At 36.1% G+C, this 12,955-nt stretch overlaps 1 long non-coding RNA gene across 2 annotated transcripts in view; it reads right to left on the reverse strand.

Moving 5' to 3' along the window:
* The window catches only part of LOC116285682 (uncharacterized), a 198,966-nt gene that overhangs the window by 93,977 nt on the left and 92,034 nt on the right, over positions 1-12,955 (reverse strand). For both annotated transcript variants that reach the window (XR_012064555.1, XR_004195354.2), the window contains exon 2: positions 4,271-4,350. This is a non-coding gene — a long non-coding RNA (uncharacterized lncRNA). The remainder of the gene's footprint in view (positions 1-4,270; positions 4,351-12,955) is intronic.

Here is a 12,955-nt window from a genome sequence, read left to right on the forward strand (position 1 = left end):
TCACCAGTGGCAACACCAGACTTTTCATACAAGAATAGTACAATGTAGATTAGCGGTTTGCAAATTCCACAGTGAGATCCCTTAAAAACCCTCCAGGTAGTGTGGAAATGGGTCCAAAACCTAAGGTAGGATAGTTTTAATTCTTGTGAGATTCCCTGGCAGCAGAGGAAGGAAAATGGGGGGGGGGGGTTGTTTTGAGCCACTAACCTCTGGAAACTCACTAATAATAGCTTATGGGCAGCCGAGTGAATGCGTAACGCTGTTGCTGCCACAAACGCCGACTCGAATGAGACGTGACGTGGTCGGATCCCATCAGGCTTTAGCTTCCAAGCTGAGAAGGAAAGGCCACCCCCAAGCACAGGCCAGATAGAAAGGGGAGAAAAATCCCAGAAATTCTTACTTTAAAAAAAGGGCCACATCTGATACTCTGGCTCTGACCCGACATCTCTCAATACCTACCAAGTGCGTTCAGCTCAACCTGCAGTGTCTTTCTGGGGCCGTGGGACTAAATGCAAGGACGAGGTGTCCAAGGGGCAGGGTCAAGTGGCAGAGCTGGAGCGGTGGTCCTGGGGAAATACACAGTGCCACTGTGGACAACGGTCTTAGTCTTTGATGTGAGTCAAAGGAAAACTATAAAAAGCGTGGATGTGACCTGTTGGTCGTTTGTAACGTGCATAAGTTGGAATTAACACGCTACAGCGTGAAGGCGGTGCTTTCAGGTGAGGCCCGCCCACGAATGACCAGTAGGTCAGGTCATGATCACTGTCCCATGAGCTGCTGCAGCAGACGGCCCGATGCCTTTGCTCGGACCCTGCAGAGAACAGCGCCACTCAGCACGTCCCACGTGTGTTCCCTGGTGTCCCGGTAAGTCAGGGAAGTCACGGGAAGGAAGAACCAGAGCGGCTGGCAGTTCTGTCCTGCACTGAGTGTCTGTGGCTGGTTGGGTGTTGTCTTGACCACCTCTGACTGTCAGCTCTGGAGAGGAAAGGCCCAGGACTCCATGCAGTATATTCCAGCTACTTGTTTTTTTAAATAATTTTGCAAAGGAGAGACTGACCTGCATCAAGCAGGAAGAAATACCGCCAAGCACTCGACAGTGTTTTCCCTTTTCCCCCATCAGGGACACAGCCTTCCTCATGATGTGTCATTATTTCAGTGACCGTCACTGAAGTGTCAGCACATTTTTTTTTTATGGCATGTTTGCCCCCAAAATACTAGGTGGCCTGAAATTAAAAAAAAAGTTTTTTTTTTTAACATGAGAACTAAAGTAATTCTATACAAGATATATTCAGGGAGAGATTTCAGAGATGTCATTGTACTTCTGGGCATTGTTTACTATACTGATGGCAAAACATATAATTCAGAATTTTATTTAAAAATATTTCTTACTTGACACATGTTGGCTATTCCAGTAAATCCAAGGAAGGGTGGAAAGAAGGACAATATTCATATTATGTCATGTGTCACATTTCCACTATATATGCTTACTAGCCCAAATTTGTCATCAGACTCCATGTGTTCAAATGAGATATATCAAAACTATCAAGGTGCCACCAAATGCCTCACCAGCTTCTCAGTCCCACCCCAAACTGCTGCTGTGTCATGAAGCAATAACTTCCCGGCAGATTAGCATTTTAGTACCAACTACACCGAGACTGAAAACTGCCGCGTGGAGAGAGAGTAGGCGCTCATAAGCTGGAAAGAAACAGTTCTGCCAAACCGACGCACACCTCTGTGCAGGCTGCACGTGGGCCCCAGGCTGAACTGGGGGACGACCACCAGAAAGTCTATCCCATTGCTTATCTCGGGCTTCCCAACACGGACGTACAGTGTTTGCTGTGGGAAAAAAGGCTAGACATGCCCAGGAGTCAATGCACTTCTAAAAATGAAGAAACAGGCCAAATACCTTGGCTTTCAATTGAGATGATTCAAAATCACAGAACCCAGAGCCTTGCACTCCAGTTATGTCACCAACACAAGCAATCTTCCCTTCTCAGGGTCACTTTCTCCTCCCCTTACTGATGCCTCCAGACATCAGCCTCCAAATGAACCACCGCAATTAGACTCTGTCATGGGGGAAACTGAGCTAAGTAATTAAGCAGAGGTACTAGTTGTACAGATAGAACCATTCACCACCCTGACTCCTGACATCCAGCAAAGCAAGTGTGTAGCTTCTTTGCACTCTTTATGGGAAGGAGAGGGGTTTCATTATGTCCTTTCTTATTGGCCAAAGGATCGCAATTTTAATCATGAAATATGATTTAGTAGCTATGGCGCTGTCTGCAAACACGATAAATAAAATAATACCCTTCCATGGTAAAAGCACATTTCCCATGGGAGCAAAGTTAGTGGGTAAATACTCTACAGAGCTGCAGAATTTTGCTCAGTTAGATAGTTGATATATCCAGTTCTATTTTAAAGATCAGATGCATAAGTGGAGATGTTCCAAAGGCAGATGGGTGTACAGTTTTAGAGCGCCAGAGAAAAAACCATCTTTAACAAATCTTTAAATATGGCTTTGAGTTTGGGCCTACAAAAGAAAAGCTATAAAATCTTTATATATATAAAACTCCTATATACATAAGTGATCATTCCTTTATATAGTTTCACTTAAATTTTGGAGTAGGATAGTTGTGGATATTTCAAAAATTACTGATTATCAAAACACCTATAAAAACATTTTTCAAATATGTTAAATAATTTCCAATTTTCCTACATTTCAAATAGGCATCTATTATGTAGGGGAAAAAAACCCTCTGAAAATAATTAATTTTTTTTTAAGTGAAGACTGTTTCGTATTAAAAAAAATCATGTCAAAAATTTTAACAGGCAGACAAACCCTTGGCTGGGTTGACCATAGAAGGGCACTGTAGGGAAATTGAACTGACACCACAAATATGTGTGGGTATTGTGTTGTTCCAATATTATGTAAATTCTGCAAATCTAAAACAGAAAGTTTATGTAAGAGATGCCAAGTCAATCTCTGTGTGTGCTTCATTCCTTGTTACTTAGGAAATGATGTGCTTTCTGCTTAACGATGCTGAAAATCACTCCAAGGACACAAAGCCAAACATGCAGGAGACCCACTGCACGGTGTAATTTGCAAACCATCATTTATTTCCGTTGTACGGCATGAACTCTGTTTAAGGCAGTAGTAGCGCAGGGTGTGATTCGTGGAGTAACTCTTAAAAATTTTAACACAAGACTACGGTTCTCATCAGTGACTCAGAGCGTGAGCAGCTTTTTAACAAACTCCATTTGGAACAATCGGTGAAATGAGCACTGCTTGGACAGTAAGCTCCAGAGTAAGTCTTTGACGCAGAGGTAACAGGATAATGCAGGCCAATAAACGAGCCAGTGATATCTTCAATGTGTGCAGGAGACCTTTCAGGACAGGCTAAAGCAAGTGTTCAGTCTAAAACAGACTTGAAGACCTAACTTGCCAATCAATAAATACAGTCGTAAGTAAGAGGTGTTCTTTCAAATTTAATATCTAGCCTTCAGCTCATGAATGTTAATGTAATGTAACCCTGATGTTACACTTAGGAAAATCATTCTTAGCTTGGAGTAGCAGAGCTGATTTGGGATTTGGGCTGTCTTAATAATCAACATGTGCAAACACTAAGTCAGAAGTCACTCAGATGACCACGCTGAAGATTAAGGTAGATACAAAAAAATTTTTTTTTCAATTTTTAAAAGGATAAAAGGAGTGTTTTGTCCTTTTTCTCTCCAGAAAGATGCAAAACTGAAAAGTATCCAATATCCTTTTGGCAATCTAAGCAACTTCCTAATGGCTTGGCTATCACTATTTTGGTTTTTATTATGAAATTTACACAAGTAAATGTATTGACTGTGCTTCAGGCTGGCTTGGAAGCAGTGTATTTATCTTGCCATTAGTGCTGTATTAAGAAGACTGAAATTTTTTTGTGAACCATAGGATATCAGATTTAATCTCTGTGGGGTTTTCACTACTACTATGAATACAGTAAAGTGACTACCTATTGTTATAAAGTCAAAATATTCATCTTTGGGCGAAGTAGGAGAGAGAAAAGACTAGACACAGAGTAGATATATCCAATTTTCAAAGCTTTAAAGCAAAGGAGAAACTACGTCTGCAGAAAAATAGGAAATTCATCGAGAATATACATAAAATTCTAGATTTTTGATGACTGTCATTACTATAGTTTTTATATTATTATATTTACACTTTTCCTGTTTCCATTATTCACATTTTATGTATTACAGTCTAAGTAATTCACTATTTACTTACCAGTTTGGATGCCAGAATAATCCCAAACTATTTTCCAAGGGAATATTGACCTTGTCTGCAGGTACTCACTCTGACAAATTCTGCAGGGAATTAAAAAGCAATCTGTTCAGATACAAGCCAGTTTGTCTTCTTAACTGAAAAAAAAAATGAATTCATGTCTTTTTAAATCTTACAACCCTTCAAGTTCAACATCAAGGACAATAAATCTGTCCTTAATTAAAACCATAAAAAAAATTGTATTGCAGGCACTTGCTAGGAAATATAACCTGAAATTTGCTGCTGCCTAAATCTTAAAAAAAAAAAAAGTTTGATAATACGGAGTTAGCACTGCTTGCAGACCACATACACGATCTTACAGAGTATTTCAAACATAACAAATTTTATCCTTTGGTGAAAGTGATTCACCAGAGGACCAGAGAACCAGGTAGACACTCCTGCTTTGACTCATCATGTAATCATTTTTCGCTAGAGAATTTCACCCTGACACTATGCTCCATGATAAAATGCAATCTTTTTACGGCATAGTGTCAGTGTGAACCATTATATAACATTACTTTGGTTTTTGTAAGGATCCGTGGGAGAGATTTGTCTTAAGACACAGTATTACAAGTATCTATTTTCTTCTAAGGAAAAAAACCTTATGAAAAGGGGCTCAATTTTATATATGATATTTGTTTTTTTTTTAACTACTTGGAAGCTTATGGTCAGATTTGAATCCTATCTCCACATATGTATAAATTAATTTTATTTCTCTTATTATCAAACTGTCCATTCAAATTTTACTTATAACATGATAACCTCTATTTGTCTTCCTCTACAATACATATTTTTGTAAATCACTTTGAATTAGACCTTTAATTTCTCTTGTTGATTATTGGGTCTTAAGTATTGTATGTTAGTGGGTGTTACAATCAAATTAGAATTTTAGAAAATTATTACTGTCACAACAAGAGAAAAAGGTTGCAGACAAGGCTAGTGGAGAAAAGAAGACTTAATGGGAAACGATAGCAAAATCTAGTTAATTAAAATAGGAATTCAGAGAGTAAGTGGTAGTAGATACAGAGAAAAGATGACAGAAATTACAAATGTTCATTAGTGTGTTTATTTGGGATAAATAAAATGAAAGACGGGAACTCGAGTTTCTGCCTTGGAAAATCTGATGGATGGCAGATTAGGGACATAAAGAAGGAGTAGATGTGAGAAGAACATTTGGAGTTTGGGATTCTCTGGAATATGTCAGTAAATGTATCCATTGGGAAGCTGGGTATACAGAATGGGAGTGGGGCGAGGCATCCTGGAGATACAGAGATACCATCCTATGGCTAAGGATCAGAGTTATGATACTGGATGAGGTTGTCCAGCAAGAACAAGTAGAATTAGAATTAGTGGTGGACCATGCTTCGGTGGAAATTGATATTTAAGGAACTGGCAGACAAAGCATACTTTATAACATAAATTAAATTTTTAAAAAGGACCAAGAAGGAAAGAAAGTCTAGACAAAAACAAGTTTCAAGAGAGAAAGAATTTTAAAAAATGGCACCTAGTAGATAAAAATTCCAGTAGGAGGAGAGATGAATGGGGTCCATTTGCTGATTAGAAGATTGTGGATGATCTAGCCTACAGTGGTTCATGGATTGGAGGAGAAAAGACTGGTTACATAAATGTGAAGACAAACTAAGCACTCAGTTCATTTATTTACGGAGTCACTGTAAGACAATTACAAAACTGGACCTGGATCGACATAAAAAGAAAAGTTCTGACTATTACAACATGTAAATAGATACAAGATTCCCCCAATAATATGTTGTTGGATCCATTTCAGAAATTAAGAAAAATACACTATGACTTATTTAAGATCCTTTGAAAGTACTGTCTTAGGGTACCCATCACTTAATCCTGCATATAGTTGGCCAAAGGAGAAAAATCACAATCATTTTGATGAGTTTCAGGGACACATCAGAAAATTTCACCATTTTTCTCTCATAAAAATTCTGAGTAAATCTGAATGAACTTAGATTTGAAGGAAAATTTCTTAATGCAAAAAGAATAATTCAAACCAAAAGCCATATAATTCAAAATCGCATTTAATAGCAAACATAACCTCTCCGATTTTATAATATTAACTCCTTGAAATAAAGTAATAGTCATTAACAGAAAGAGGGACAAATATAATTCGGCTTTCTAGAGACACTACTGTTCTGTCAAATAAAGGATTAATGTTTACTGATTTAGAAAGCAAAATATGTATACATTGTGGGGAGGGGGAGTCATTCTGGGAACGCGGTCTTGAAAGTTGCCAGTATTGTCACCGTGATCGGCGTTGGTTTAGCATTCTGTCACAGTCAATTTAAAGACTACACAGGAGGGGAAATCTTGACATGATACTCTTTGTCCTTTGTACATTATATGTTTCTGCTGACTTTAATACAACAGAATGTAAGATGTAAGAAATGTGTCTTTGGGGCTCCCAGGTCTAGGAATGTTTTAACAAATGCATACATGTTAATTAGTTAAAATTTTCTCCCACTTTCTCAGTGTTAACACTTTCTATTTGTAAGCTGTCCTGAAGACCCATAGCATGAGGATTTTTGCAAGTGTGCTGAGAATAGGATGCCAGGCATTCTTGCGCCCTGGATGGCGAGGGAGCTTTTGCTGAGCTATACTAACAAACAGATTCGGGGCCTCCTGGTCTTGGGTGTGTCGGCAATACAGTAAGAAAGGAAATAAAATGTATACAGATCAGAAAGGAAGAAAATATCCTTGTTTGCAGACGACATGATTGTTTACACAGAAAAATCCTAAAGAGCAAACATCAAAAAGAAACCATGAGAACTGACAGGCGACTTTAGTAAGGTTGCAGGACACAAGATTAATACACAAAAGAAAAAATTGCTTTCCCATATAATAGCAATGAACAATTAGAGTTCAAAAATAAAAACATAATATCATTTACATCAGCACCAAAAAGTGAAATACTTAGGTATAAATCTAACAAAATATGTACAAAATTTATATGAGGAAAACTGTGGAAGTCTGATGAAATCAAAGAAGATCTAAATAAATAGAGAATATTTCATGTTCATAGATAGAAAGAGTCAATGTTGCCAACACGTCAGCTTTATCAACTTAATGTATAGATTCAACACAATCCTTATCAAAATCTCAGAAAGTTTTCTGGTGAATTTCAACAAACTGATTCTAGCTTATACGTAAAAGTGAAATAATCGAAAGAGCCAAGGAAATGCCAAAGAGAAAAAAACAAAGTCAGAGGAATGACATGGCCTGACTTCAAGACCTACTATAAAGCTACAATAATCTAGACAGTGTGCTGGTATTAGGGAAATAATAGATTTTGTGTGTATTTGTTTTGGCATTGAATTTTGTGTGTATTTGTTTTGGCATTGAATATTTTAATATTATCTCAAAGTAATTAGAATCATTATTATTCTTATAATTAAGAAATTAGTCTTTAAAGATGTATTACACAGAAGTGGCATCCATATGAGAAATGAAGTGTTGATGCATTTTTTTTAGTAAAGAAAGAAAAAATCAAAATCTTCCAAGTTTAAAATGAAAACATTTTATCACAGAGATGTGAACAATGCTCATCATAATCACAATATTGTATTCCTTGCCAAGTTCATTCTGTAAAGTTAGACTTTATAGCTCTTTAAGAAACAATATCAAATACGCATTACAAGAAATTGCTGAACTTGAGTCCTTCATTGTAGTTTGTCAAGTACCACTTTTTTCTTCACCCAACAGTATTCTATTCAAAGATCAAAATCAATGAATAAAAAATTACTTTAATAATCTATTTACACTCTATACCAGATTACTTTGAACAGTCTTTAGCTTTCACCAATTACTATATAAAAATCATCTATTTTCTATTTTATCTGATAGATATGCAAAATAAATAAATAACGGAAGGTTCAATAAGGCATAAACATGGTAAAGAAAAATGGTTCTTTCAGGTTTGAGGTCTAGTTTCAAATTTTCCTTTGTTTATTAAACTACAGAAATCAAAACACTGCACCTTAGCAAACAATTACATAAAGTAATAATTATAGTACCAATTAATTAGGCAGATCTCAAATCTTTTGGTTTTCATACCATCTTTACACTCCTAAAAATCTTTGAGAATTCTAGAATTTTTAAAATTTGTTCTATGATATTTATCATACGAGAGTTAAAAGACAGAAGGTTAAAAAAATTAGTCATAAATGTATTCAAAACAACAATAATAAATTCATTTCTTATTTATATAAATAACTAGATTTTCCAAAACAAAAATATTTTAAGAGACGCGTGGCACTGTTTTACATTGTGCAAGTCTTGTTTGGCTAAGAGAGCTGGATCCTTGTATCTGCTTCTACGTTCAAACTAGTGCAATTTTACACCTCAAATAGCATACGAAACACTCACGGGACACTCATGTAAGAACAAGAGTGAAAAGGCAGATAATGTCCTTGTATTTTTATGAGTATAGTTTCGAATTCACAGATGCCGAAAAGAGTCTCACGGACAGCAGGTTCACGGACCAGACTGTGTGAACCACTGAACTAATCTTTATCGAATACTCACAGTGTGTTCGATGTGCTTGCTGTGAATTGATTACCTCCTTTAAACACAAAGATGGAAAAAGTGAAGAAAAGAAGAAGGTCTCTGCAAGAGCTAAGTTCAGTAAGTTGGCTCCCACATTCCACTGGCCACTGCCCCCTTTCTTTCTCCTTGTTCAGATACAAACTTGAAGAAAAAGTTTTCTCTGCTTGATATTCTTACCTTCTCACTTCCTACTCACCTTGGAACACACTGAAGTATGAATTCTACCTCCCATCACCGTAACAGAAACGCTAAATTTTATATGAAGTATAATACTTCCAAGCTTCACAGGCAAAGTTACAGTTTTTGTTATAGAAAAACTGATAGTTTTCCTGGGTTATTCAGTTTAAAACACTCACTTACGTAACTTAAGCAAATACTTTAAAACTCTGATGATACAGTGAGTGGGGTCATAGTTTCCACAGTGTAAAGTATGGGACCATGATTAATGAGGTTACATGAAATACTTTAAGTTAGTTTGAACTTTGACCAAAACCGAAAACAGTGATAGTAACACTCAAATGTACCTGACTCATAAAAAAGACGTAATAGGAAAATTAGGAATGAGAAAACACCTGAAGTGGTCAACGATTATAATCCATTATGTTTTATCCCAACAATGTCATGGTCCATCTCATTCCTTTTCACACTTGCAGGCTTTGCTTCATTACACTCCTAACCAACGGGTTTATAATGAGTTGAGAGATATAAAATGAATTTTTCATTAAAAAAATAGTGATTTCTGAGAGAACCTAATGAGGACATTTGGGAAACAAAATCTGCAACCTTGGACAAAAAGTATATTATGTGTATGAGAAATGTAAGCATGTAAGGATGGCTTCTTGGAGGTCATAAAGTTTGTTCACAAGAATGCTGGGGCAAATCCCAGCTCTTTGGCTCCGACCTCAATAAATTGTCTGTCTACTTATATATATTTTTTGTAACATTCTCTTTCCTATTATGGTCATTGTTGGGCCTTCTTCCTTCCTTCTTTCATTCTTTTTTTCCTCCCCTTCCTATATATGTGTGCGTGTGTGTGTATGTACACACAGACATATACACACAGACACACACACACACAGACACACATATGATCTATGACTCTGGGAAACTTATACAAAGGAAGTTTTACTTATTAGAAAATTATGTTTCACCCTTTCTCAGATTTACAGGGCATGGAACAAATCAGGAAAGAGGTCACTTTCCTATCACATAAATATAGTACTTGTGTCCCACAAATTCTGAATGCAGTTTGAATTAAAAGCAAGTTTGGCAGGCTTCCAACGTCTGAGAATGTCATTTGTTTGGTAACTTGCCATACATTTATTTTTCTACTCAATAAATAAAAATCTAAGATAAGACTGTCATGTTAATACATCAATGACAACATAAAAATAGAGGAATCAAGAAGGAAATATCTTTGTGGCATAATTTTAGGAGGTCCGATAGGAAAGGTATTTGGAATCTTCTGGTCAAATGATTGTTTTTACGAATGAGAAAACTAAGGCACAAATGAAATGTATAAATTAAAAGAGTGATAGTTACTTAAAAAGGTAAAAATGTGATTTTTCATGACTATTGATATATGGCTCTATGAAAACACATTTATATTCCTTATAAATATTCTGTACAGTAATTCAGTTCACCAACTCTTAAGTATACAGATAACAAGCACTAGTCTTTATTCAAAGAAAAATTCACATTCTAATTACAGAACCAATTATATGATGCACTGTTATTTATACTTAACAGGGCTTTCTTGAATTGACTGTCAGAGCATCCCCTTGGATATTTCAGTTCTAAGAATTCATGGCATAAGACTTCGCTGTGTGTAGACAATGCTTCAGTTAGTGCTGACAGCGTTTATGCAGTGGAAATTACATGTTTGGTAAAATAGAGAATTGTTAGGTCAGTAAGGTGTAATTAGGCACCTCTGGAAAATTGTATACAAAGTATAGAGGCTGTTGGAGGCAGAAGTAACGTCTTCAATAAATATTTAACATCTTGGCCCCTGAGATTAATCACACCATGAGCACGTTTCTACATGGGTGACTGAAGTTGCTGACCCAGAGAATTTAGTCAAAACGGTTACTACTTCACTACTATTGGTTCTGCTTCACTAGCATTGGTTGACCTAATGTACAGCATATTATAATGTTCAATCCAGGTCTTAATTGTCCTAATGATAAAATCAGTATTTGCCTAATTTGCACTTGCCCTTAAACACCATGCCAAAACAAAATCCAGATAATCCCACAGAAAGAATAATCCAAATTTCTTTATTCAGAGCATCCATTGTTGGTGCATGAATTGTTTTGGAAAATTTAGGTCATTTGTATGTCTCCGTTTTCTACTTTTATTTAGCTAGAGAGTTTAAGTCTGAGTGAAAATTTAATATAAAGACATACGAAATGTTACCCATTGTGTTAAAATCCATACTTAGTACTTTAATACTACTTCTTTATTTTCATCTGAAAGGATATGATATGATTATTGCCCATGACTCAAAAATCAAAAGTATATTGGCACATCATATATTAGGAATAATTGTGATTGGTACACAATCCTCTGTAAAGCCTAGGGAATAGATTGTATTTATGCATAAAATTACATTGCTGTGAAATGTGTAGAGAATTTGAAACCAGTAAAAGAAGCCAAATAATGTATTTACTAAAGATAGTGATTTCAGTCATTCTTTTTCTCTGCCAAAGGTTTGAAAACAATCACAATGAATTCTGATTCTGTATTACTTTTCATTCTCTCCTTTAAGAGTTACTTTAAGAATAGTGATCGTAATAATAATGTGATATATATTCATGATTCAAAAGTTGAAAAATGTATTTCTAGATACTCTGGTATATATTTATATTATTACTAGAATAAAGAGAACATTTCACTCTATTACATAATACAGACTAACTCATAACGTCCGGGTTTTGTTTACTATGCTGAATTTTTAGTGAAGGTCTAAGGCTGTGTTTTCACTTCAGCTGTGTGAAATTTCATGGGCATATTAACTTATTCATAAGGAACAGCATAACCTCTCACTTTATCCTGACTCAAATATCTATACAATTTGAATAGCCCAGACTTCTTATGCCTGAGTGCAAGTGAACCATCATATGTAAATATTCAACATAATAAATAAGGTAGACAGAAGCATGGTCATCACTGTCTTTCATTTGGATTTCATAACTGATTTGATGGTTTTGCACTGCAATAATATGAACACTGGGAAAGCAAAGCTTAATTTTCTGTTCTTAAGAGAAACTATCTGAGTTGGTGGTCCAGAAGTATCACTTCATGAATTAATTTAAGTAGATGCTTTCCCTGTCAGTATCCAAGAAGTTTAATATGCTCATTGGAAAGGATGAGTATTCGATTTATCTTTTGAATGACTCATGTAATGATAACCATGTGTGTTTGTTTCCTGCACACCAACCTAGCTGGGTGACTACTAGTATTACCAGCCTATCCTAGTAACTAATGGCTACTTTCGAGTTGGAGACATCTCTTTCAAAATTTAAACCTGCCTTCAAATTTAACCATTAATTGGGCAAAAGCCAAGCTGAATTCACGAAAACAAAAGATGTGAAACAGAGTTTAGTCAAAAGCCCCTGACATCCCTCCTTTTGATCTGCTACCTCTGATACATGCCTGTACCCTTGCCCACTGACCGTGACCACAGGTCTGGCCATCAGAATAAACAGGAACTTCTAAAGAAAAAAAAATCAATTCTGTTTACAGAAAACAGATGTTGGGGAGTCAGGACAAGGCAATGACTAGCTCTGGTCTAACAGGTTAACAGAAAGACGAGCATTCCCAGAATTTCAAGTGTAGACCACTCATTATAGCCTTAACTGCTGTTTCCAAAAGCAAAGAGCTTGTGTAGACAGCTACTAATTTTTAGAAAACTTTCAATGGAAGTATAACACACGTATAGAAAAATGCATGTAACATAACTCTATAGCAGGAAGTTTCAGCAAAAATGGACCCAAGTAATTACCACTCAGATCAAGTAACAAAACATTACCATCACTTCAGAAACTACCTGTGTGCCATTTCATTCCCACCAATCCC

The sequence above is a fragment of the Vicugna pacos genome, chromosome 26 (genome assembly GCF_048564905.1).
Source record: "Vicugna pacos chromosome 26, VicPac4, whole genome shotgun sequence".
Taxonomy (NCBI): Eukaryota; Metazoa; Chordata; class Mammalia; order Artiodactyla; family Camelidae; genus Vicugna; species Vicugna pacos.